The sequence below is a fragment of the Mauremys reevesii genome, linkage group 8 (genome assembly GCF_016161935.1).
Source record: "Mauremys reevesii isolate NIE-2019 linkage group 8, ASM1616193v1, whole genome shotgun sequence".
Lineage (NCBI taxonomy): Eukaryota > Metazoa > Chordata > Testudines > Geoemydidae > Mauremys > Mauremys reevesii.
In genome coordinates, this window is record NC_052630.1 from 66,317,123 (window position 1) to 66,344,637 (window position 27,515).

The window sequence follows — 27,515 nt, forward strand, 5'->3', positions numbered from 1 at the left end:
TTGCAATATTTCTCTCCTTCAACTCTCTGCCTATTTAGATTGTAAACTCTTCTGGGCAGGGACAGTCCCTTACCATATATATATGTAAGCAGAGTCAGGATGAGCTCTACCCTGACATCTGGTGGTAGATTATGGGGAGTGCAGAGTGGAAGTTTCAAGTATTTGCATTAGCATTTCAGTTATTTGCATGGGCACTCCCACCCCACTTAGCATACCGCAAAGCAGCATGGGATGGTTATTTTCACAGCTGTGGGAGCCCCAATTTCGTTGTTATTGGGGCAGGAGGAATGAAATGTTGTCACCCTGATTGGGTAAATGGGGAACTACAAAATTGTCTTGTGATGGGGGGTTTCATTGTCAGCTGGATAGCGCTTGCTAGATGGGGCACATGGGTTCCAAAACCCATTGAAAGGAGAGAGGCTGGGGACAGATATCTGTACTGGGTGGTGCAGGCTTCTTGTGTGAGCCAGAAGCACCAGTTCCACCCATGCCTCTCTCCACTGTGGAATGTCAGAGTTAATTTTTGATTCCCTTAAGAATCTAGATACAGGTTACTGAGCTGAACTCACTGGCACTGGGGCTCCCCTACTATGAGCTGGAATCACTAAGAGCTGAAATCACTGAAGAGCTGGACTTGCTGAGCTGAGAGCACTGAGTACTGTGCTAATGAGTGGGGGAGCCTGAAGCAATACTGTGGAGCAGAGCATCTGGCAGAGCAGAGTGGAGCAGTTTGCAGCCACTGGGTGAGTGGAGCCAAGCAGCTCGCGAGGACGGCTGGTGGACCAGAGCAGCTGGAAGAGCGGAGCAGCCCATAGAGCAAGCTGAGCTGTTTGTGGGGATGACTAGTGGAAGCAGAACCCCACGAAGAGGCAGGGCAGTTGGCCCCGAAACCACGTAAGGTGCCCCTTTCTACCCAGGCTGGGGAGGGGGACCTCTGCAGAGAGACTCTTGAACTCTGGGGCTGCACTGACCCAGGACAGAGACTTTTGGATTGTGGGACTTTTGGGACTGTGGGTGATTTGGGGGTTGCTGGACTCAAGGGCCCCGAGAGAAGGACATGGCCCAATTTGCTGGGATGGGTCTTTGCTCACAGTTTGACCTATGAACTCTAGCTGAGGTATTTTCCCAATTTAATGCTTGTTGTTTATCATGTATTAAACCTTTTCTGCTACACCAAGACTCTGTGCTTGCGAGAGGGGAAGTATTGCCTCCTCGAGGCGCCCAGGGGTGTGTGTAAGATTTTCCCAGGTCACTGGGTGGGGGCTCGAGCTGGTTTTGCATTATGTTGTGGGGAAGGGACCCCTATGTATTGAACCCGGCCCTTGCTGCTATCGTTTCGGCCCGGCAGAAGGGTTACATATAGATATGCAGTGCCTAGCTGAGTGGAGCCCCAGTCTTGATTGAGTCCTCTAGGCACTGCCTAATATAAATAAGAATGATGTTTGGAATCCTTATTGTTTAGCTGCTGGTATAACTGTACAATTATTCTGCTTTAGGGGCCTGCTCCCCCTGAAGCCAATGATGAATCAACCTACGTAACATATTAAGCCTGATTACAGTCTGTACTGAAACACATAGAATCCCTTTCCTTAACCCATGTGGCCAGATCCCTGTTTCTGCTATAACCCTGGAAAAGAAAATAGCACCCAGGGATTGTTTTTTTGCTACTAGACCATGAGTAATGGAGACAGTCTCATCTTGAATAATATATAGAATGAAATATAATATTAATCCTGTTGTAATATTTAATTCCAGCAACAAACCCAGAAGCAGATATTAATGCATGAAATTTGATGACCTGGTCTAAACTATTTTTTATTAAACATGCTAACAGTGTAAAATATTAAAATTTAAATTTACCAAACATTTTAAAAAAGTAATGAACTATTTCTGAATGCTACATTGTTCTCTGGATAGCAGTCATGCACTTTGCATTCATATTGTCTTCACTTACTTTCCACAGGTTTAAAGTTTTCTGAAGTCATGCAGTTATTTTTTGAAAAGGGGTTAAAGGCTTTTATGTTATGCATACAGCTACTCTGATAGGAAGAGTTAATTAAGCAACTTTTACAAGGACCTTTTCCTGTTGGTTTCTTATTTATTGTTATGTTTTCCTCCTAGAGATGAAATGATATAGCGTTTTCAGTTGTTGCTATAACTAAACCAAAGAAACTTCAAAGACTCTGGATGCATCTAAACATGTCTGATGCAAATATTCTAAATGAAACCCAAAAGTTAGAATGGGTAATGTGGAGCTAGTAGGTTCTTTTTTCTTCCCTTTATGGTTTTAAGCACCTAGAAGTTTCCCCTCCCATTTAGAAAATCTGTCTACGAGAAGCAGTTTTTCAAATGATCTGTCCATTCAGCCCCTCTCATGACAAAAAATTTTAATAAATCCGAGTTTTTGTTGAAAAGATCCATTTTTCCTTACCAAAAAAAGCAGTTCATAGCACAATTACTTGAAACATTGTAAAAAATAAGACAATGCCCTGCAACAAATCTGTGCAAATATATGCAGTTTCTCTCTGATCACCATTCAAAACATTTCACCTAAACATTTGAAAACTTCACAAATCCATGCTGGAATGCAGCCCTAATGACCTTAACTTACATGTGCAGTCAACTTCCAATTATTTAATTAGTACCTTAGTAATTGCTCCTTTAGTAAATACACATACCAAATTTCAGTTAATGAAATGAACTTCAATTAGTGAGCTAGTAAACCCATTTAAACAAACTTCATGCAATCATTTTTTTAAAAAAGTATGTAGTTAATGAAAGTACAGTTAGCATGAATTCTAATTCCAAATAAGAAGTGAAAGGTTTTTTATTGGTTTCAAAATCCAACAATAAATATTAACATAAACACTTACATCTGCTCCCAAATATTCAGTTGCTTCAGTAGTTATAGACCCACAAACATACAACATGAAAAACTAGATTGCTATAGATTTAGACAATTTATCTCACCTAAATTAAAGATGGAGGAAGTAAACAGAGGTGGATGGAACTATAATATGTTTATGCCCAGTACCCTGCCTTCATCAAATGATGACTTTATGTCTAACAGTGTGTTTTCTCATTACATCTCAGTGTGTCTCCTAGTTTACTAGCACACCCTTTCCAAATTGAGCTCATCTGCTCATAAAGGACTTGTTGCCTGTGATACCCACTTTTATTATTTAGAGATCTACTATCCGTCTTTCACTGCCATCGCCTGCTACCATTCATGCAAGTTCTCATTTATACTGGGGAATTTAAGCACAAGTAGTGGAAGAGAAAATATACTCAATGGCTCTGATGACTATTGTGTTACCCGCTCGTCTTTCAGATTTTTCTTCACCTGCCTGTGCTATATAATAGTTCTCTCCCTACTGATAGTAGGCAGGTGCAGGTCTTGAAAGATTTTACCATTTGGCTTGATTTTTGTGCCACTATTTTTGATTTAAAGCTTCCTTCAAGTACGCTCCAGTCTTTAGTTTCCCATTTGGCACTGTTTCTCACAAAGGCATGCAACTCAGTTAAAGTAACAAATGATTTAATTGCGTTCCTCACAAGATGGAATGGGCAACTCTCCTTGGTTTATAGACGTTGAGTAAGTCATGCCTTGATAGGTCTACTCAGTGCTGTTATTGAGATCTGATGGCCATTTTCCCTGGAAGATGCACACAATGGGCCTGATCTGTAGTATAATAACCACTTGTGCTGCCTGATAACTTCTTAAGAATATTCTGGACAAAAAAAGTCTTGGCTTTAGTCTCTCAGTTCACTTAGCCTAGGATAAAAATAGCTTGTAAACAAGAAAAGCCTCATGTTATCACTGAATTGTTCTGCATTTGTGATGTATGTCCTGGGAAAACTGTTTGCAGGAGAGACTGTGTTAGTTGAGCTTCTATTGGAAGAAAGTGTTTTCCAGATCAAAGGGTTGTTTTGGGATGGGCCAGCACGTTCTGTACACTTTCTTTCCTTCTGGAAAAGCAGCAAAGAGTCCTGTGGCACCTTATAGACTAACGGACATAGTGGAGCATGAGCTTTCGTGGGTGAATATCCACTTCGTCTTTCCTTCTGAAGACTTTCCTGTGTGGAAAAATCCTATGGCATTTAATATAAACAGTCTGTGTTTGTATAGGGTTTCTTAAACCATCATATGCCTGAGAGAGAATTCTATGGAATGGTCAAAACTTCTGTAAGAAGATTTGCATGGTCTGTTAATTCAGATAGGCTTTTAGAAACATTTGTGGCGAGCCCAACTGATTTAGTTCCTACTAAATCTATAGGACTTTTCCAAAAGTGTTTCTAGAAATGGGAGAAGCAGTGGCACTTGCTTGGCAGTCCCTAAGAACTCAGATGTGAAGGAGCAACAAATGTCAAAGCGAGAAGTAGAAGGCTCCACATGGGGGCTGACTTCAGCTCTGTCCTGTGTCCATGAATACATGTAAGGTTGGGTGGTGCTGGGAGTGGAGGGAAGCTATGGAAAATGATAAGTCAATCATAAGAACAAGCCCACTGGCAGCTCGTCTCCCCAGCTGAAGGATGCCAGTGCATCTCTCTACGTTCCTAGATATATTAGACAAACTTTGTTCTTCATCTGTAACAGAGTTCTGCACTCTTCGCCCCATACTCTATCCCATTGATCTCTTCCTGTTAATTTCTTTTCCTGAAGTCCCCACAATCTCTTCATTAGCATTTGACTCCGTACCAAAATAGACCTCCATTGTAAGATACACAATGGTGAGCCAGGGCGATAAGTATCTCTCACCTCCAACCTGGTGGAACCTGTCTTAAGGCATGTTACCTCTGGGTGACCTGCCTTTAACTTCAAGGCTTTAAGAAGATAATTTCCAATATGCATACATATCTCCTTAAACATTATCTTCACATACATTTTTCAAAAATTACAAGGACCAGTGTGACACAGGCTTTCAGTTGGGCTCTCACATAACATTCTTGCATGACTAGGATGTAGATTCCAGACCCAGGGGATTCCGGTAACCATTGTGAACCCTTGTGCTCTCTGCCAGTTGGCACTGAGGTTTGTGGGTCATGTTGTTATTGCTGATGAGATGACTGAAGTTAATAACTAGCCATATACCACACTTTTCTTGAATCATAGATCATAGAATCTCAGAGTTGGAAGGGACCTCAGGAGGTCATCTAGTCCAATCCCCTGCTTAAAGCAGGACCAATCCCCAGATAAATCATCTCAGCCAGGGCTTTGTCAAGACTGACCTTAAAAACCTCTAAGGATGGAGATTCCACCACCTCCCTAGGTAACCCATTCCAGTGCTAAAGTTCTGTGTATTCCTGTAAACATACCTTTCAACCTGCCAAGGCTCAAATAGGGGACACAATATGTGACAAAAGCCCAAAATGAGGGATTGTGATGGGGTGTACCCTGCACTGGAAAAGAAGGGGTTAAAAATCTACCTTGGGTCCAGGCAGCCCTACCCCAGCACACCTGCAAAGCATGCATGTTCTGGAGGAGGAGCTTCACAAGTGACCAGAATAGCTCAGTAACAGGCACCCCATGGAGGTAAACAGACCTACACTGTCTCTCCTCCAAGGGAGCACTATGGGAGGTCTAGCCTCCTGGGGTCCTGATTACTGAGAATCTACCCAGCCTGGGAAAGGATTTTGGACACTTGCAAGATCCGGGATTTATCCTTGAGTTATTTTGTTTACATATCTTTGCTTTGCCCTTTTGTGTAAGGAAAAGGGTAGGAAGCAGTCCGGGGAGCAGCAGTGCAGCACCTCTTGTGGGTGAGAAACTCACTTCCCACCACAGGACCCAACTGGAACCTGGTAAGAGTGATAGGGTGCATCTACATAGTAAGCTGCGGTGAGTCTCACAGCCTGGGTTAACAGATACAGCTTGCAGGGGTCAGGCTATGTGATAAAAATAGCAGTGTAGATTGGGCTCAGGCTGGAGCTCAGGATCTGAAGCCCGCCCCTTCCCTAGGCTTCAGAGCCTGAGCTCCAACCCAAGCCTCAGTGCCTACTCAGCTCTTTTTAGAGCTATTGGCTGAGCCCCGTGAACCCAAGTCCATCGATCTGGGCTGTGAGACTCGCCACTGCCCACTGTGTGGATGCACCCATAGAGTTTGAGAGAAGGGTGCACCAGATCATCTAGTCTGACCTCTTGCAGATCACAGGCCATCAGCATGCACACACAAAATCCAGAAACTGAAATAAGACCCCAATATTACAGCCCACAGGAGGCTAGACTATTATGAGATACGGGCAGAGAATAGGCAGGACCAAGGTGGATCAGTACCCAAGGTCCCTGAAATGGCAGGTAAATGATTAAATGAAATATACCCAGATAATCCTGGCAAGTGACTTGTACCCACATGCAGCAGAGGAAGGTGAGAAAAACCCAGGGTCACTACTAATCTGACCTGGGGGAAATTCCTTCCTAACCCCACATATGGTGATCAGTGAGACCCTGAGCGTGTGAGCAACAAGCAGTCAGCCAAGCACCCGAAAGAGAGAAAAAACGCTCGATGCCACTGCAGAGCACAGGCCCAACCCATCTCTAGCTTGGCTTCAGAAGAAGGAGATTGGAGGAAAAAACCAAAAGAACCAAGTTTACTTTGGGGATATAGGGGGGGGAAAATCCCTTCCTGACCTTTGCAGGTAGGTGACTGAAACACTGAAGCTTGAGGAACACAAAACAAAAACCAGAAGTGAGCCTCAGGACTGCTGAGCTCTGGTCCCTGCCATCACAAGCAACCCCATCATACAATCACACTTATAAATTTGTCCAGCTCTCTCTCAAAACTAAGTTATTTGCCCCCACAGCTCTTATGTGGGAGGCTGTTCCAAAACCTCATCACCCTGGTGGTTAGAAAACTTCTGAATTTGTCCATGGACAGTTTATTTTCATTTGTTGTTGTTGTTGTTGTTTTGTTTTTTGCCAACATTGTCCTTTAGCTTAAGTAGCTCTTCCCCGCTCTGGTATCTAACCACCCTGATGTATTTATAGAAAGTAACCATATCCCCTCTCAGCATACCTTTTGCTAAACTAAACAAGCCAAGTGTCTTCTAGTCTCCTCTCATAAAATAGGCTTTCCACTCTCCTGATCATCCTAGTAGGTCTTCTCTGCACCTGTTCCATTTTGAGAGGGTGCCCATGTTCCCCTACCAATCCCTGGATAGGGCTGAAGGTGAAAAACTACCCCAGATACAGGAGAATCTAGACTAGGAAGACTCTATAACTTAGAGGGTCATGATCCTGGGACATTGGCCGTTGAGGCCTGCAACCCCTTGCCTGACAGTGGGACTATCCTTCATTGGACTCTCTTTATATATGCTGAAAGGGGTGGACATCTTGTGGCCTGGCCAGAGGACTGGGATATGGAAGGGGCAGATCACTACACGGTTGGAGTGGCTGTGAACAGGGCTGTCAGAAAAGAAGAGAGCCTGCTATGCCCTTGCCTGATTACTAGGCAGTATCTGTGGGGAGTGACCCCTTCACAGGGACACAAAATATTTATTTCTGCAGAGTGTTGTATAATGGATATTCTCAGATCTTATGAAAAAATAAAAATCCAAAGGCATCTTTCTGCTATTTGCTGTTTTCTATATGACTAAAGATCCTTTCCCCAAATTTGATTTACTGATCTGGGCCTGATCCTGCTGACACTAAAACCAATGGGAATTTTGCTGTTATCTTCAGCAGAAATAGGATTTGGGCCTTCATTTCCGTATTCATCTTTCCCTTGAAGGATTCTTGCAATGTGACAAATTCATGCCACACGTAACCTACTGTAATGTCAAATGTCATCATTAAAATATCAAACACACATTCACTGAATCCCTAATGTTTCTCTATTTGAGTTGTTCCAGCAGAGGTTTATATGAAGCCTGAATTTTCTTTACCTTCCCAATACTATAAGAGTCTTCGTTGACTTGTTGATTGGAATAATGGACTAAATTTTCTGTGGGTGTAAATTGTCATAGCTCCATTGGCCAATAACATCTTTTTAGCTCAATACAGGAATGTCAGAATTTAAAATGTCGATTTTTTTTTCTTTCCACTGGAACATACATGGCGATGTCAACTCCAAGAGTAGTAACAGGAATAGCCCTGTATGTTGTCCTGGTCTCAGGTTAACTGAGCAAAGGAAATATCATAAGAGAACCTAATAAATAAAGGTTTTTTTATATTTGTGCTCCAAGCTAACATATGGTCAGCCAGTGTTTTCCAGCCCCTTCTATATCCATCTACCCTTGTCTGAATTTTCAGGACTGCCCATCTTGTTTTGTTGCTCCATACATGTTTGGTCTGCTGATGCTTCTATTATTCTCACTTTAGGCAAAGTCATGTTTTTCAAGATTCATACTGCAATATGAGGGAACATTCCTATCTGACTTTGACTTTTGGAATATAGTGAAAAGCTTGAGAATTCTGATCTGTTGTAGTGTCTTTTGTTTGCTGATAGGTAGATCCCAGACTTGGCTATGTTCTACGATGCTGGAGTTTCAAGTTCTGCTTTCTATTCTACATTCCTACATAGCATGATAGTTCCCCAATGCACAACAATTTATTCAGAATGAGCTGAACTTCCCTTATTACAATTTTGAGGAATCTTTGGCTGCCAGTAAAGTTCTGCCTGTGACTGACGTCATAAACTGTCATGTATGTAGCTGGAGCTATCTATAAATACATTAATAAGCCCATATGCTCTTCAGACATTTCCTCTCTACACAACAGAGTGTTTTGGAGGCTTTTAAATATATTTCTAGATGACACAGTGGTCCTAGAAAAAAATACTTAGAAAATTCATAACAGATTGAGGCTACTGGTTTCGCATGTGATTTCATTGAAATACTCATACCAATAATACAGTAGTTTGGTACTGTAGAGCATGTTCAGAATACAGTTTTGGGAAAAACAAAATATGCAGTGGTAACTGAATCAGAGCCAGATTTAAAAATAGACTAAACAGCAGCGACAACATTCCATCTACTGTAATTCGTCTCCCTCTCCCAGCCTTTTTTCTATAATTTCAGCTATCATAAATCATAATTAAATTACTATAAAATCTATTGCCTGAGTACTTAATTAGATTATGAATCTCACCAGTAACCAGATGGCATGTATCACATACCAAGCTTGTTGAACTAAGGATTGAAATTATCTGCAAATAAATTGCATGGAAGTTTTCCATAGTTTCCTTATGTGACCCTGTACAGGGCTTTGAATATCTGAGGTCAGAGGGAACATAAATATTCATTTCTAAATGACTCACTATGGATCTTCTATTGGATGAATTATAGAATAATTCTAGTTAACCAACAATGAAAACATTCTGGACATCGATGATTAGCGTTGTACACATTGGTTTGGCCAACTACTTTTTCCTGATGTTTGTTTCAGTAAAAAAAAAAAGCTTTGTTCAGACTGCCCCCTACAGAAAATAATATGATACTCATTTATTACTTAAGGTTTATAGTTATTGAAAAAAGAGTTCAGAAATGTATCAGAATAGTCATATATCTGGATTGTTTGCTTTTTACAGTTCTGAGGATAGTGTGGCTGCTCAGTAAGATGTGTAGCCTGCAACTACACATAAAGTGTCAAAATGTTTATTTAATATTGGTATCAGAAAATGGATTTTATTAAACATCTCATTTATGGCAATAATCGTATTTGTCATATTCTCAGCAAGCCAGATTGCCTAAACAGACCAGCATCTGTGCTTTGCTTTCTCTCCAAAAATTAATGAACAAGGTTAAGGTTTTGTCATGGTTATTTTTAGTACAAGTCATGGACAGGTCGTGGGCAATAAACAAAAATTCACAGAAGCCAGCGACCTGTCCATGACTTTTACTAAAAATAATTGGGGGGGAGAGGGACTGATTGCTGTGCTGGGGGCTGAAGCCAAAGGAAGTCACAGAGGTTTGTTAAAGTCATGAAATCCATGACCTCTGTGACTAAATTGTATCCTTACTAATGAACGATGTAATTGCCAGCAGTTGTAAACTACCACACAGCTCTTTATAAAAGAGCACATTTATTCTTAAGGGGAAAGTACATTACAGAGAAAACATAGAAAACATACACAAGTTCCCATATGCATGCTACAAGCTTACCAGAGGTCACTCAATAGTGCTATGGGGCCTCCGTAGGCCAAAGTCCTTCCAACCCTTCCCAAGAAAGATTGGGGTCCCAACTTGGATAGAAGATTCTGTCCATCTGCTGCTTCAGAAAGAAGTCCCTGAAACTCGGGCTATTTATCCAAAGTCCTTTCTCTGTCTGTTTGGTCTCTGGAGAATCCATTTTGAACTAATGTACATGAGCCTCTTCAGGTGGCAGCACTTCTCTAGAGGTGTTGCAACCTGAGTGAATTTGCTTATTCACTCCACAATGTTCTTCACTTCTGGAGAAGCTGTGCTCACCCTCCCCCGTGGAATTACATATTGTCCCTGGCCCACAATGATACATAAACTTAATACAGTTGTTTATGTATCATCGTGGGCCACAGGATTCTTTGCTGCTTTAATACAGTAAAATCGCCCAAAGATATTGCAGGAGAATGCCAGATCTGTCTCACTTCTAATTAAGTGCCCGATCCAGCAAGGTGCTTAACACCCTCAACTCCCATTCAAATTGATGGGAATGGAGAGCATTTGGCAAGACTGGATCCAAAGTGATGAAGACTTCAGAGGCCATGCAGCAATTGAATGATCATTGATTTGATTCGCACTTTGGTGAGAATGGGACATGCTTTTCTTTGTTTCTATATTTATCTTGTGTGAAAAATTTTCCATCTTATATGCTTATTCCAAATCTGGATGAATATGTAACTATCTTAGAGATACTATAACTAAATATTATAATAAAAATCAATATGTCAAGGACACAGACTGGGGGCTCAGCCTGTATTTTCTTTAAATGTTGCTTTATTTTTTAAAATTCAGTAAAGTGGGGGGGATTTGGGTATGTGGTCTCTAGGTAAGTGGAAGGTTGTATTCTTTCTACTAATATTTCACAGCAGTATGGCATGGACCCATTTCTCCATCCATTTGCCAGAATGGCAGAGTGAAGATTTGCTTTGTAACCAGTACCTTAATCAAGACATGGAAAGACATACTTAAATATACTGAATGGAAGGTTCTATTTTTCTTAAACAACGAGAAGCTATATCATGGGAACAGATCAAAATAATTTCCTGTGTTCAGGACTTTTGTTTCTATCTAAATTAAATAGTTACAAGTTTTTTAATAGTATCTCAAGAAAGAGCTTGCTCCCCACACACTTTCTGAACATAGTAGCTTTAATGTATGAAAGTCTTATTTCGTGAATGTGGCTTCTTTCTGAAGTTCTAGTAAGAATAGGCCACAGCTACTCATGAAATGGAATAGTCTTGGAGACCACACTTATCTGTAACATTTTTGTCTCTGCTGTTATCCAAACTGATACCAAAAGTATAAATGCAGAAAAGTGTAAATCTCAGATTATCTTTAGCCATTTCTTCCATATTAGACAGAGAGTTCACTTCTTGAATAAAAACATAATAAAATGAGTGAAATTCATATTTGGCCAACTTTGTCTCCTTTTTGCTTTATGTTAGAAATAGGAAGGAGATGAATTTACCTATTAGCAATTGGGGTTCAGAAAGTGGTCATACTATATGCAAGCTCTGCTCTCAGGAGTTGGGGAGGTAGATATTTTTGCTGAGAAGATCAGCAGGAAATAGCTAATGACATTAGAATAATTATTGTTAGGTTTCAGAGTCAACATTCCATTGAGCTGAACGGGAACAATTTGAAGCTCTTTTCGGATCATTAACAGAGTTCTTTGCCTCCTATTGGGTATGCACATGTTCAAAATGTATCTAGATTTTTTTAGATGGAGTGAAATAAGTGCCTTTTACTGTAAGGGTTTTAGTCTTTACTCAAAAGTAACACTGCAGAGAAAAACAATTCTGCATAGAGTTAAAGTATGTTAATTATAAATATTTATTTTTATTTTTTTACATGGAAGTGGGAACACTTGCTGTTGACATCAAAATGTTATCCTTTGTCTTATGTGTATATATTTCCCTTCTCTGCTCCCAAAAAGCAACAGTCACAGAGCTTGACTCCGAAGACTTGGCATTTTCTCTAATTCAAATTAAATTTAAAATAATATATAATTAGATTTATGTTTGTCTTGTAAATGAAAGTTATATTCTTGGCAGCAGGAACCAAGGAGCTGGCTGGTGGAGAGAAAAAACAACTTCTTCCTTCCCTTGTTTTGTCCGAGCTCCTTCCTTCCTCTGCCAACAATCACAATTCTTTCTTCAAAGAGAACACACAGTGAGTCAGAGAGAGCCTCACTTTTCAGTTTTTATTTTGTGTTGTACAAGCTGAAGCAAATTCAGCAGTTCATCTTCAGGGCCTGCCTACTAGACTCCTGAAGCAACTGACATTGCCTATGTCATGCCAAAATGGCTCCTTCTGTTACATCTTCATCAAATTAAGCAAAATAGGAAACATGAAAACAAATATTTGTCTCGATATTTTAAAATGGAAAACCTGAGAGATTCACTTTACCTCTTGCATAAATTCCTGTAAATGGAATCTCTTACTTCCCCCTTACTGTACAACTTTCTGTTCTAGCTCATCACACACATACTTGGGCCCCAATCCTGCAAATATTTCCCAGTTCCGATGTGCTTAGAGTGCAAAAAGTGTTTATAGGATGACACCTTAGATTCTTTCTCTAGAACAATATATCACAACTATAGTATTTTGTGATGCATAATTTTTTTTTGCATATCTATCACATTGTATGTGAACCTATGTTCAAATATAACAAGCACACTTGAGTAAATGTATCTTTTGAAAATTTTAGTTTCAGAGACCGGATCTAGCTTGTGGCAGAAAGTTTTTCCTCATTCTTGCCTCATTCTGTTACGCACTTGTATGATACTGTAGGTTAGCAGGATAGGGTCCAATTAAAATACCTAGGAATTAGAAATTCCACCCATTCTTCTCAATGTAAGAAGCCAAACTGACTTTTAGTAGGAAAAAGCCTTGCCTGGGAGTGTGCATGCAGCAGTCAGTTGCTATATGTGGAAAACTAAGGATATAATAGGGAATAAAGTGAATGTGTAATGTACTGAAACCAAAGCTACTATAAGCTAATGCTGTCTGAAAAAAAGTGAAAGAATTGTGGTTAAATCTATATGTCTAGGAGGTGACTTACTCAGTGATCTAACATCTATAAACAGTGTTTCTCAGCTCTCTGTGTGTTATGTGGGCCACATTCACATGATATATATATATATACAGGGGTGAAAGTAACTGAGAACACTTACCAGTACTGGGAGGGAAGTGGCTCTGGCCCCTGGAAGGGGCAGGGCCTCGGGTGGCAGGGGTGGGGCTGGGAGGTCAGCAATCCCCAGCCAGCCCTTGGCCCATGCCGCCAGGGCTCCCTTGTTGATTTAAAGGGCCCAGAGCTCCAGATGCCGCTGCTGCTGCTGCATCTGGAGCCCCAGGCCCTTTGAAATTGCTGGCCCCAGGGCAGCTGCTTCCTTTGCCCTTTAATGTCCTTTTGCCTTCCCTTTTGGTGGCCCTGCCGGTACGGACCCTACCGGCAGAGCCCCCGACAGGTGAGGCAAAGGGGCAGGGCTGGGTATGGGTCAGTGCGTGTTCTTACCGGTACGGAGTACCGGCCTGTACCTGCTCAGTTTCACCCCTGTATATATACTACCTGTATGGCCCTGATGATGTCACATGCACCGCAATTGTGTGCTGATTGGACTGCAAGCAGTTCGCGGGCTATGGATTGAGAACCATTAATCTATAGTATCCAGCACATTGACTTTCTGGTGCCCATTCCTAGTTGTAATGGACAGCCTTTCTCCTGCCCCAGAATAAGGAGGAGAGTGAGACCACCAAATCACTAAGATGTTATATAATGTGCAAAGGATTTGTGCACTAAAGGGCCCACGTGTACAGGATACCACTGCAAGACTTAAACTGAACACCTTTTATATGTAATTTTTTTTAAAGAGTTTTTGGGTTTTGTTCGTTCACAAATCTAGGACTTTACAATAATGTTGTACTGAATCTTCTGACTTGTCAGATTCTTATTAGCTCTGTAACCCGCAAAAATGGCTACTTTATGATGCCATTGGCTATAGTGTAAGTATTTCCAAAAGTCACTAAAGAGAGATTGTCTAGGAGATGATGTCTAACTTGTGTGTCATGAATTATTATTATGCAAGAATTTATGTACATTCAAATTATTATTTGTTTGGTTTTTTTAATTCATAAACATAATACTGCTGATTGCTTATATAGTTGGTTCTGTCAATTCTGACCCCATTGACAAATTCAGTGGTGGTTAGGAATAACCATATAGAGGGATAGTTTGTTATCCTGAACTTATACTAGGGCACTTTCAAAAAGTAGTCTATTCTTAATCATTAAGGACTAGATGTAGTAAAACCATGTCTGTCCTCTGTACCACAAGGTTATGGAAGTACACAAGACTTTTAATTAATATCTTAGAGGCCTCACAATGGTTTACCACTTATCAATGGAAAGACAGCTCATCTCAAGGTGGGTTTTCTTTGAGGGGAGAGGGACAGGGAGCAATTTGGAGGTGAACTTCAGTTCAGTGGCTCTTTTTGGCCCATTTCTACTTATGCACCAGAGTTATATCTATCCCATACATCAAAACAATCCTTATTAACATATATGTACTTCCAAAGTGAAGTGGATTGAAACAGATCACCGGCCTTCCACAAGGCCTGAGCACGGAAGGGAAGTACACCCCACTTTCCGACACTCTGAGAGCCCAGGGCTACGAGGTCCAGATACACGCTCTAACCGTGGGAGCCCTGGGCTCGTGGGATCCCCACAACAAGCAGGTACTGAGAGTGTGCGGAATCGGTTGACGATACGCCCAACTCATGAGACAGCTCATGGTGTCTGACACCATCAGGTGGTCTAGAGACATCTATACAGAACACATCATAGGACACCATCAATACCAGGTTGAGTAATCAAAACCACCAACCAGGGAAATAACCCACTTCCTTCCCTGACAAACCAAGGGATGCACCCCACCCGTGTACGTATTCGCTACACTGATACAGACTTGGACTCTTAATACATTCCATGGGTGGCGTACCTGAGCCCGCTTATCCACTGACACTTTAAAAACTCCTGCACCCCAATCTGGGTCTATGCTGGTTATGTGATATGTATGTATCTCGTTATCCTTGTAACCAATACCTGTAATCCCTCATAACTCAAGCCTGACCCCAGATGTACAGTACCTTCCCTCTTAACTTGTGTATATTTAATTTTAAACATTAGCTTTAATAAAATTTTTATATCTTTGTTTTTGTGTCATCATAAAATGTGGATACCAGACATGAAAAGTCTGTATATTTTTTCTGCTCATTTGCTTACCTGTTCTTTCCAGCATCCTCTGATAGCTTTATTTTTAAAATGTGTCCACTCGTGTGGGACAAAGACCCACACTGTGTTTACATGAGTTACACAGGTTTAATAGCAAAACTAAATGATTATATATAAAACATGTACTAATGAGCTGATGAATTAGTTGGGTCTTCCACAGCAACCACATTAGAGTGAATGCAGCTTGCATTGAACTCTATGGGGTATTTAGCCATTTGTTTCAATGAGAGCAGGGTCCAGCTTAGAATTTAAATAATATAAGATGAATATTAATTTAATAATATTCACCATAGAATCTGAGCTAACAATTTATAGTCACTAATAATAATAACCAAAGAAGACCCTGTATCACTTCAAAATGAGATTTGCTGTTGCTTTTTCTTAAAATAATAAGCAACATCAGTCTGCTTTATGTATTAACTACTTAGGCCTGGTCTACACTAGGGTGGGGGGTCGAACTAAGATACGCAACTTCAGCTACACGAATAGCGTAGCTGAAGTCGAACTACCTTAGTTCGAACTTCTTACCTGTCCAGACGCCGCGGGATCGAAGTCCGCAGCTCCCCCGTCGACTCCGCCACCACCGTTCGCGGTGGTGGAGTTCCGGAGTCGACGGGAGCGCATTCGGAGTTCGAACTATCGCATCTAGATTAGACGCGATAGTTCAAACTCCGAGAAGTCGAACGCTACCTGTCGACCCGGCCGTAAGTATGGACGTACCCTTAGAAATATCACTTTAAATAAAGGAATCCTGAACTGTAGCTATCAAAACCTTGTGGGTTTCTCTCTAGCAGTTAAGTAAAGGAGTCTGGGAAATCTCTCAGGCCCCAGATTTGGTCTGCAGCTGGCAGTGGTAGGAACAGGCCACTACTTGTACTACTTCTCCTCAGTGGTGTTAAGTAGCCTTCAGCCACATTCACCACAGACTGATGGGACAGTTGCTACCAATCAATTCCCAGAGGCAGCTAGATGGAGCTCCCTAGAGATCTAAGAAAGACTCTGGCAGAGTTTAATCCATTAACATGAAAAGAAATGATGTTGAAGCCTCCAGAAGACTTCAAGAGTAAGTGGTGGGGTACAGAAAGGGATTCTGAGTCAGGCCTGTTGAACCTTGGCTGAGTTTCAAGTTCATAGTAAGACTTGAAAAGTGGTGATTTTAGTCTAGTGTGAGACTTTCTTGCACAGTCCTTGAGTTACAAGTTATTTATAAAATGCATGGTGTTTGAGGCAGAGAGCTGTGGAGGCGAGAGTCTGCATCACATTTGTTCAGGGTTATATTGAATTGCTCTCACAAAACATCTAGTCAGATGCTTTCCAAGCCAGACTGGGTGGAGCATTTCTGAGGAAAATAGGATCAACGGTTCATACGTGAACTTGACAGGCCTGTGATCACACAAGCAAATAGCGTATGGTGGCTCAGTTCTCTTCTGAGATGCTGTTGTCTGTCTTTTGCTGGGGATAATACCTTTTTTCTTGACATGAGGGTTTGGATATAATGATTTAAAGGCCTGAGGTGAATTGTAGGAGTGATTATGATAATCCACTGTAATTTCTATGGCAAGAGTCCCTTGTTATGTGTGTAGGATGATTTGGGCCCTTTTCCTAAAGAAAAGGTCTGGTATACATTAAATAAAAACAGAAATGTTGGATCTGATGTTGGACACAGACTAAAAACAACCCCGTGTATGCACCCTCTTTTTTCCCTGGGGGGAAAGACTGGATCGTCATTTTTAGCTTTGGGGCCAAATCACTTGGGAAACTGGGCAAAGGGTTTTGCTTTTGCGCTGCAAAGCTGTTGCTGTGGAATGAACAAGTAACCACAGAAACTAGTTTATTCAGCTGGATCATCATCTTGGGTTAGTACAATTTTCTTTGATGCTATTAAAGTTGCAGCCTGTTGCCTTGAACCAAATATACTGGTGTGTGGTGTCATGTTTATTTTCTCAGTCCCTGGTGGCAATGACTCAGAACCAAATCATCCTGCTGCAGGAATTACCTATGAAGGGAATTGGAAGCTCCATGGAGTTTCCCTGGCATAGTTCCCTACCAGATGGTGCCTCCGGAACCCCTCTAAAGGGGCGTCCACAGTGCAGAGGTAGAAAGATCTTAAGTAATTGTTGCTTCAGGTAGTTTGAATTACTTTGGGGTGCATGAGAGGATAATGTACCTGCTCCTCAAGCTCTGCCCACACCCACCTTTGACGTACTGCTCCTCAGGTATAGCTCCACATCACCATAGACCCCCTCCCATGGATCCTGGGGAAGTTGGGCAGGGGAGGGAGAAGTATGCCACAAAGGCTGCCCTTTCACATTTCCATGGCCTCTCAGCCCCACCTCCAACTGCTGAAGGGCTAATATGCCCTTTATTTAATTTTTATCAGGATTCTAACATACATTTCAGCTCCCTATGATATTGTGTACTGGTTCATCAAACATATTGGTGGTGGGAGACCACATCATTCCAAGATTTTTGTCATTGAATCTGAACAAAATATTTCCTAGTGCTGCAATGAGGAGAACCAATTTGGGATCTTTGGAAATGGGCATTACATCATCCTTTTCACTCTAGTTCATAAAAACAGAGGGGAGTTATGAATTGTGATGTGCTTAAAGCATTTGAAACCAGACATTTTGTGTGTTCTTACAAAGTAAGTCTGGGATTTTTCAAAAGGCCCTTAGGAAGTTAGATGCCCAAGTCCCATTGACAGCCAGGGCCCCTTTCAAAATCCCAGCCTAAATATACACATGGAGATTTTTTCCCTAAATTCAAAAATAAAGTAAAATCACTACCAGACTGTTTTCTTGTTTGCCAAGTTTCAGAATAAAATAGATTTTTGTATCCAAGTAATGAAGCTCTGAAAATAAGAGTTTATGGAAATGCTGGTACAGCATTAGTTATAGCAATGTTAATGGCACTGATACAATGATGTGATGCTATAGGCTGTTAATCCTAAAGAAAACTTTCTTGGAAAGAATTGAGCTTCAGAGCTCAATGGGATCTCAGAGGAAGTTGGATTGAAAAATGAGAGAAGCTTTTTTGGCCAATATAAATCAATCATTATTGCTTTCTCATTTGAGAGACTTAGATTGCAAAAACGAAGAGTTTTTGAACAGAAAAGTGATCGCCTCTAAAATATTTAAAGGAGCTTGTGATCTATATACATTTTGGGATTTTTAAATAATTCTGTTTTAAAGACCTGAAAAGGTTTTGGAGAAGTTCTGGTGGGTTAACTGAGGAAGACACCATACAGTTTACCTGTGCTCACCGGTCTCAGAGTGAGCTTTAGGTTGTGAAATATTTAGTACAAATATACTTCTGTAAGAATTGGCCCTTGGAAAAATTGCAAGAGGAATTGCAATGATGAAGAGTTAAGTGAACCCTAAGATAATGCCAAAAGAGTACAATACCATAGCCTGGGAGGTTTGAAAATTTTATGTGGAGGGGCCTTTAAGATGGAAAATGTAGCAGGCCAGGTTCCCAGGAAAGCGTGTCGAAGTATGGTTTTGCAAACTTTCCGGAATTCTCAAGTGTCTGATGCATTTCCTGTCACAAGAAATGAGGAATGTTTGGAAACACAGAGCTAAATTCTGCTCCCTGTTACACCAGTGTAAATCCAGAGTGATGTAACCGAAGTCCTCCTGCTACTCTAGTTTTAAACCAGCATAAATTAGAGTAGAATTTGGTCTAAAAAAATAAAATCTCACTTATTAACTACTACTAGATTTTCTGTTGCTGATCATTCTAAGAAAAAAGGGCCTTCCAGTGACCACATCTTGGTTTAACAAAGCTTTGGAAATGTTGATGATGGAAAAGCTCACCCATGGATTAAAACAACAAACCTGGAAGTATTTTGAAATAAATTACTCACCATCAATTAAGCCCACCCACTTAGGCTCGTAATTACTAATTAATGACAGATAACAGTTGTTTTGTCTTGTTTAAAGTATTTCCTTCATTTTGTATTGTTGCTTACAGTTGTTTGTATTTATATGAGCATTTCAAGAATTAAACAAAAAATAAGGGTGGAAAAATTAGCAATACTTCAGCAGAAATGTGGTTGTCTTCCAGATAAATGAATATGGGGTTCTTTGGGAAATGATAATGTAGGAATAACTAAACAGAAGGGACTGGAGATTTTGGATACCCAGAATGCAGACAGAGCATAGGCTGTGCCTCTAACAACATTTTAATCTTGCGAGTGCTCATTTGATTTTTAATACCTTGGACATAGCTCATTAATTTGCAAAATAGAAGGTTAGAGCTTATATCCTTGAAGAATTTTCTCTGAGCTCCTACAAATACCACTTCTCTATATGCAAAAAACATTTGTTTCCTGATATTTACTTTCCTCAACTATAGCATAATGTATGAAAAAAGTGAAGAAATCTAATTCAAAATTTAACAAAGAAGAAGAAATCGAATTTAAAAGACTATTCCATGGCCACAGAATTTGCCGCAGAATTTATCCTTTACCTAAGGACTATGCATAATTGCACAACAGTATCTCAGCACTGAGATAGAAAGTGTTATATCTGTGCATTACCATTATTAGAGAGACAAGGTGGGTAAGGTGATATCTTTTACGGGACCAACTTCTACTGGTGAAAGAGACAAGCTTTCATGCTACACAGAGCTCTTCTTCAGATCACGACAGCACTGTAAACATTACCATTATTAACATTCTCCTAGATGTCCCATTCCTGTATATATTTCTTTAGAGAATTTTGATACATTCTACAAAGCTGATTTACTGATCTCAGAGAATCATTCCCTTCAGTCTCACTTTCCAGAAGTGGGAACTTCAGAATCATATGACAGTGCACCCATGAGAATAAAAGTATTTGGGGCACACTGATGGACAGAAAGCATTCACATCTGAGTGAAATCTGTATTTGACATTTATATTTTTGCAAATGTGTTATTTTTATATCTTGTTTAGAGACATTTTTCCATGGTTTCTTTGTGCATAATCAGCTCAAATAGAGTGCCAGTTTTTACAAATTTTGAAACCAAAATTCAGTTTTAACACTCACAATTTGTTCCTGTCTATACACTAATGTGTATTATTCATTAAGGGTCTTGGATTGAACCAAGTTTTTCTTCATTATTTTTTGTTCTAATTGGCTTACCCATTAACACTGGTACATGAGATGCCATAATTAACAAATCAAAACAGGAAAACATTACATAGTAAACAAGTACATGACCTTCCATAGAACACAAAGAGTATTTATTAATAAACAAGTGAGCTTGGACCAATATTATGTGATGTCTTTTGTACTTCAGATTTATGTGAAGAGTTTGGAGTTATGTTCAAGCTACATGCTCATTGCTGTGCAGCTTTCCAAAGCTCTCCATTTTCTGTTTCTAATTTTATTGTACACCAAGGGCTAGTTTGCATTAGTGTTTGAATGCCACAGTGTGCTTCAGTGTCTGAAAGTCTGGCTTCTGTACTAACACATGCCAAGAAACCATTTAATAAGCCTGGGTTTTTTTCCAGAAATGTTCATTTTGTGCCATTCCTTTGTTTCCCAGCAGATAAAATCAGCACATAGCACACGCCTTTCAACCATCTGCCACAAAAGAAGAACCAATGTTGGGGCAAATCAGGGACAAACGGAGGAAAAAACCCTCCCAGGAATGGCTTCTTGAAAATGGAATTAAAGGCAAAAATATGAGTGAGAGAAAAGAAAAGAAAAATTAAAATCATAAAAGAGAGAAAGAGGGAAGTTTTTATTTTAAATGAACACTTTTAAAAGCAGTTTCCTATTAAGCTGTCCTGATTTTTCTCTGTTTTAAATCCCATTCCATATGGAGAGAATTGGAACAATAAATGAAATATTGATGAAAAGTAAGGAAAAACATCAAAATAAGCAAATGTTAGGAATATGGGGAGTTACAGGCCTAATCCTGCAAACACTTATGTACTTTCCCCATCCAAATCAGTGCTTGAAAGATTGGATTCTAAAGAGTTTAATTTGTCTAAGAGAAACTACATTTGACTTTTTTACTCACCTAAAATCTGGTTGGTTGATTAATTTTTGTTTTATTAAAATAGGGTGGGGGTTTCTGGCAAGGAAAAATGTAACCTTGAACTGAAAACTGAAATATGGCTGTCTCTTGTTTTGTTGACAGCACTAAAGTAAGAGATACCATTACAAAATCTCTTCTCTAGCTAAAGGTGGACAGTGCACAGGGTACTTCTGTTTAATGTTTAGGTTTATTTCTTTGTCAAATGAGACAAGTACAATACAGTCAATCCCACTAAAGTGGCTTGGTTTCCAGCACTGAAAAAAAATGTCTAATATTGTCTTACACTAGTTTTCATCAAAATAAATATAATTTTGACGTTTTCTTTTTTTGCAAGCAAAGTCTCTGTGAGAAATATTTATAGTGACCTTTGTACTGAGAGAAGAGATGCCAAAAGTCATTAAAAGTTATATGACAACATAGCTAAATTGAATACAACTGTTTAATCTGAGACCATTTGAATTTCTCTGTGTGCTTTCCTCAGAGAAACGGAATAGCATAATACCCAGCTGCATGATAATATTGGCAAGCAAGGCAATGAATTTCTACTGCAAACTCCAAACACTGAATGTGCTGTGTTTTTAAAGAAATCCCCTTTTGTATGAGATATGTAATGCCCTTTTGTGCCAAAATGGTTTGCATAATAATGGTTTTCTTTAGTTATTTGTTGTCACGTGGTGGAGCTGCTAAGTGAGCTAGGCACTAACAACATAAAAGACAATTTTCCCTTTTCCCTAAATCTTTTGTGTGTGTATGTCTTTTAAAATTTAAAAACTTGTATGTGTTTGGAAAAGATATCCACTTATTAACATTTCAGGTATAATTATTACTTTTCCTAATTTCTACCTTCTCGGTTGAGCATTTCTTCAGAAGAAAAAGAAGAAGAAAAGAAACAGCATTATTTCCTCCCCACTCATGGGGAACCTCTAACATCTTAAAATAATGGACTAGATGTTCAGCTAATGTAAATCAGCGTAGTTCTATTCAAGTCAATGATGATGTGTTGACTTACACAAGCAGAGGAACTTGTGGATAGAATCCTCTGATTATAGAGGCTGAATGAAATTAATGTTAATTGAGCAAGTTGTGCAACGTACATGAACTATACATTATGCCTTTGGGATGAAGGCTACTCAATGACAAAAGAGGCCTTTCAAAAGTAACTGCTGCAAGGGAAAAATTCTTTGATAGCTTCATTCAAAGTGTTCTTAAAAACGTATTTAAAACTTTAGTACTTTCGTGTCTTTTGGTCTAGAGTGGTAGCAAGAAATATTCTCAAATGAGCTATAATTACACTAAAATGTGGCTTAATCCTGTATCCAATAAAAGCAGGATTGAATTTTAAGGTCTAGTTTTTCAGCTAACATAAACTAGTGTAACTCTGTTCCTGTAAATATTCTGAATACTTAGAAGCCACCATAGGAATTTTCCATTGACGTTATTAGAGCTAGGCCAATTTACATCAGCTGAGGATCTGTCATTAAATTGTAATATTTCAGGAAAGAGCATCTGGAGAGTTAATGTAAATCTTTTTGGTAAACATATTTTAACAAACAAAGAACACCTCACAAAATTAGACACGGAAGGAAAAACATACAAAGAGTCCTAAAATGTGTCTGTCTTTTTACTTTTGTGTGCCACTATAAGGGCGGGGGAGGGAGGGCATTATAATCATACCGACAAAATTAACATGAAAAATTCTACAAATTTTATCCATATATTGACTACATATTACTGCCACCTGAATATATATTTCTATGTTCTTTGTTATGTAGAGCACCAAGAAATCATCACAGCTTCAAGCAGTTAACATACTATCAGTTAATACCAGAGAGAGAGAGACTATCACTACAAGCAAAAACAAATACTGGAATGAAGGTAAGAAAGGATTAACAAAATTATTCATTCTTCATTTCTTTTAATCTGAAATCTCACAATTAAATTGCAGATTGGTTCATCTTGGTTGGAGAACTGATGCTATTAATGCACTCCTGGATAAAAAAAGCTATTAATCTTTCTATTAACTATAATCAGATATATTATCTTAGATCATTCCTTCCTTCAGGAGAACCTGAACGAAAGCTTTCTGGAAGGAAGAAAACCCTGGGAGGAATTTTCCCAAAATAATTGTCAGGGAGGTGCAGGATTTACCAGTACTGCTACTGGTTGCTCCCCAGTCCTCCATAAAATAGAGAGAAGTTTGGCTCACAAACTCGTAATCCCTATGATATGCACAGATCTTAGAAGAGTCCCTTCTCTTCAATTACCCCTTTTCCTCCAGGCTTCTAGAGAGTTCTATAATGCTCTTGTTCTTCATTTGTATGTATGATCTTCATTTGTATGTATGATCTTCAGATGTATGATCTATTTGTTCTTACATCAAAATAGACATAACAAGACTTTTGATGTGCCCATTGCTTCCCTTTTAATTTCTTTAGATGTGTTAACATTTTCATTCATGCACTGAAATTAGAGCTGAATGTTTCCAATATAAAAAAAAATAGCCTTTTCAAATATGTCATGTTCATGTAAATACTTCAGAGTGACACAGATGGTCAAAAAATCGGGGCAATAAATCACTGTGCTGGGGAGGGTTGTGGTTTTTTTCCCTGAAACAAACAGCTGTTTTTTCCACAGCCTTGAATGTAATGGACTATCCAATTGTAAAAAAGCACCCAGTCTTAGTAAAAATGCTAATAACCCATCAAAAGTTTCACCACGTGCCATCCCCATATTGCATACTATATGTGATTTTATCTTGTGTTATAATAAAGGCAAAAAATTCAATTGATATAAATGTGAAGAGAGACATTCAATTTATATTTATTGTATGAGGAATAGAAAGGGCTTCCACGGCTAACCCAAGCTCTTAGGCTTAGCACAAATGGGTTCCATGAAGGAAGCCTCTAATATCACTATTATATAATAGTAGCCTAAACCTAAGGTTACAGCAGCCCCCATTGCTCCTGTGCCCCTACTTTGCTATGGGCAATGTTGATTGTATGTCCCTTTTTCCCTTATCTCTCACATACATGCACTGCCCTGGCTCTGCTGAATTTGAGATCATCTGCAGAAAGGGGGCTAGGATGTATCCCACAACAAAGTTAAAGCAGCAAAGAGTCCTGTGGCACCTTATAGACTAACAGTCGTATTGGAGCATCTGTTAGTCTATAAGGTGCCACAGGACTCTTTGCTGCTTTTACAGATCCAGACTAAGGGCTTGGCTACACTTGAAAGTTGCAGCGCTGGTGGAGGCTTTCCAGCGCTGCAATTAGTAACTGTCCACACCTGCAAGGCACATCCAGTGCTGCAACTCCCTGGCTTCAGCGCTGGCTGTACACCTGGTCTGGTTGGGGTATAACGAGTGCAGCACTGGTGATCCAGCGCTGCTCGTCAAGTGTGGCCACACACCAGCGCTTTAACTGGCCTCCAGGGTATTAGGAGATATCCCAGAATGCTTTTAACTAAATTACTCTCTTTGTTTTGTTATGCAGCCTCTCTTTGTTTTGTTGTGAACTCGGAGCAGCTCCGTTGCCGGTGCTGCTTATCTAAAAAACAAACAGAGCTCTTGTTTGCTGTGATCAATCTGTACCTGGCTATAAACAATCAAATGAGAGGCAGGCAGGGAGTGAGTGAAACAGCGGGGAATCGTGTTGGATTCAGGCTGTTTGCAATTAAGAGTTAAGACTAAGGGGTTGGAAACATTTTCTGATTTTTCAAGGCAGGAAGCTAACACACAGTGTTGGCTCCAAAAATCCACTCTCTCTCTCTCTCCCCCCGCTCCCTGTCACACTAGACCCCACTCCACCCCCCTCTTTTGAAAAGCACGTTGCTGCCACTTGAACGCTGGGATAGCTGCCCATAATGCATCACTCCCAACAGCGCTGCCAATGCTGCAAATGTGGCCACACACCAGTGCTGGTAGCTGTGAGTGTGGCCACACACCAGCGCTGTTCCTGCACAGCTGCATGACAAGCGCTGTAACTCCCAGCGCTGCAACTTTCAAGTGTAGCCAAGCCCTAACATGGCTACCCCTCTGATACTTGACAACAAAGTTAGTTTTATCACAGCAAAACTTCACTGTAACTAGAGTTGCAGTTTGCACATTTCAGTGCTTTGAAACAACTGGTGGTCTCATTTTCCTTCCCTGAAAAGAGAGTTTTATATTCAAGTTTCAGAATAGTCAGAGGGATTGACACTCATGTTGAATTACCTTATAAAATGTGTTTAACTAAAAAGTATAGAAAACCTTCTTTATGCTTTAGGGCATAAGCTAAGCACCAGGAGGAAATTTTTCCCCTATATTATTCTATATTAATCTTAATTATTGAGCATTAAAAATAACCAAAACCCAGATCCAGCCACGCTGTGGAAAAGTTTGGGTCTGGATCCAAGAATTGTGCCTCAGTTTTAATTCGTTGCTTCTGAAATGTTTGCAACTGATTGCTCTGAGAGACGGGATATCAGATTAGATGGGCTACTGGTGTGTTCCAGTATGGCAGTTCCCAGGATACTTCCACTGCAGCAAGAAGGTGATATGTAAAAAATTCATTATAACATTTTTCTGCTGCAGTGAAAGGTTTCATGTACTTTTCAGGTTAAAAATCCTTTTTTTCTTCTGGCCAGCAAAAAGCTGCCAATAGGTTAGCCAGATTCTTCCCAGCGGAGATATTTGTATTATATGCAAGATGATCTATAGGGGGGAAAAAATCCCTCTTCTTCCTAGATAATTTTGTAGTTCTCATGTAAATTATTTAGAACATCTCCTGCTAGGTAAAACTTATACAAGAGACCAGAAAAGTATGAAGCATAAGAAGTATGAACCACTGAGTTTGTTCACCCTATTTGGAGGGAAGTTCTATAGTTCCTGTAAATTATCATTGATCTCATCAATTCTTTTGCACAAATAATTAAACCATACATATCTGCTGTATTCAGAACTTGCCTGGTTTCATATCACTAGAAATACATGGTGTATAGTTAGACATAATTTTAATGTACCATACATAGGACATAAATGTGATTGAATTCAGAATTGCATTTCCTAGACAATCACTTCCATATACTTTACACTTTCGGTGTATGCGATATATAAAGAGGTTTGTTGTGTCGGGAGGGGGGGTTGGTTCTTTTTTTGGTGGAGGGATTGGTTGATTAGGGTTTGGTTGTTTGTTTTGTTTGGGTTTGTTTTGTTTTTAATATGTGGCCAGTTAACTTGATCATTAAGTATCAGAGGCAGATCTAAAGCAAGAATCCTGACACACCTAAATAACAGGCGACAGCACAGAGTTTTTGGTGGTGAAGCACCACTATTCGGATGCAAGACATCCGGAGAGAAAGAAGTATTCACCACAAAAGCTCTCATGCAAAAACGCTGTTTAGTCTATAAGGTGCCACAGGATTCGTTGATCATTAAGGAACATCAAGGAATGAAGAAGGATGCTTTCTTGAAGTCAATGGAGTAAACTTAACTGGGTCTGATTCAGTTCCTAGAGTGGACACTGCTGTGTTCAGTGATCACACAAGATGCTTGCAGGAGCTCTGCTTTATTCTGAGTACTGTCCAACTGACTATGCAGACCAATAACAATCATCTGGAGAGCAGCTCTTCTCTACTGCTGCTTCTGCTCCTCCACTTCCCTAGCAGGCAGCTCCTCCTTATAACCCTCTCATGCTCACCAGCCCCTGCCCTCCATGGGCCACCACTGCCAAATTTCCTCCCTAAAAGTAAGCCCCTCAATTTCCTGTGGCACAGAAGAGAAATTGTTGTTGCTGCTGTGGTACCTCCCCCACTTGGAAGGAGTGCTGTGGTGAGGGAAGGCCAGTCCCTCAGCATGAGACCCACTGCTTCTGGAGCACATGCAAGGGAAAAGGGGTCAGAGAGCCTTGGTAAGTGGGGCCTGGGATCCCCAGAAAAGGAAGGTGAGAGGGACTGAGAGCCCAACCAAAGGAGGCAGGTAGAGAACTGGATAGCCACAACTGGGTAACTATGACCCATGTCAGGTGACTGGGGTCAGGATCCTCCCATTACCCACTTCAGGTCATCTAGTGGTGGCAGGT

General features: G+C 40.1%; 1 long non-coding RNA gene across 2 annotated transcripts in view; it reads left to right on the forward strand.

Moving 5' to 3' along the window:
• LOC120369646 overlaps positions 1-27,515 on the forward strand; it is a 44,535-nt gene that overhangs the window by 4,408 nt on the left and 12,612 nt on the right. Inside the window, exons 2-3 of one of the 2 annotated variants that reach the window (XR_005583295.1) lie at positions 20,962-21,104; positions 23,232-23,334. This is a non-coding gene — a long non-coding RNA (uncharacterized LOC120369646). The remainder of the gene's footprint in view (positions 1-20,961; positions 21,105-23,231; positions 23,335-27,515) is intronic. The other variant, XR_005583294.1, reaches the window with a different exon arrangement.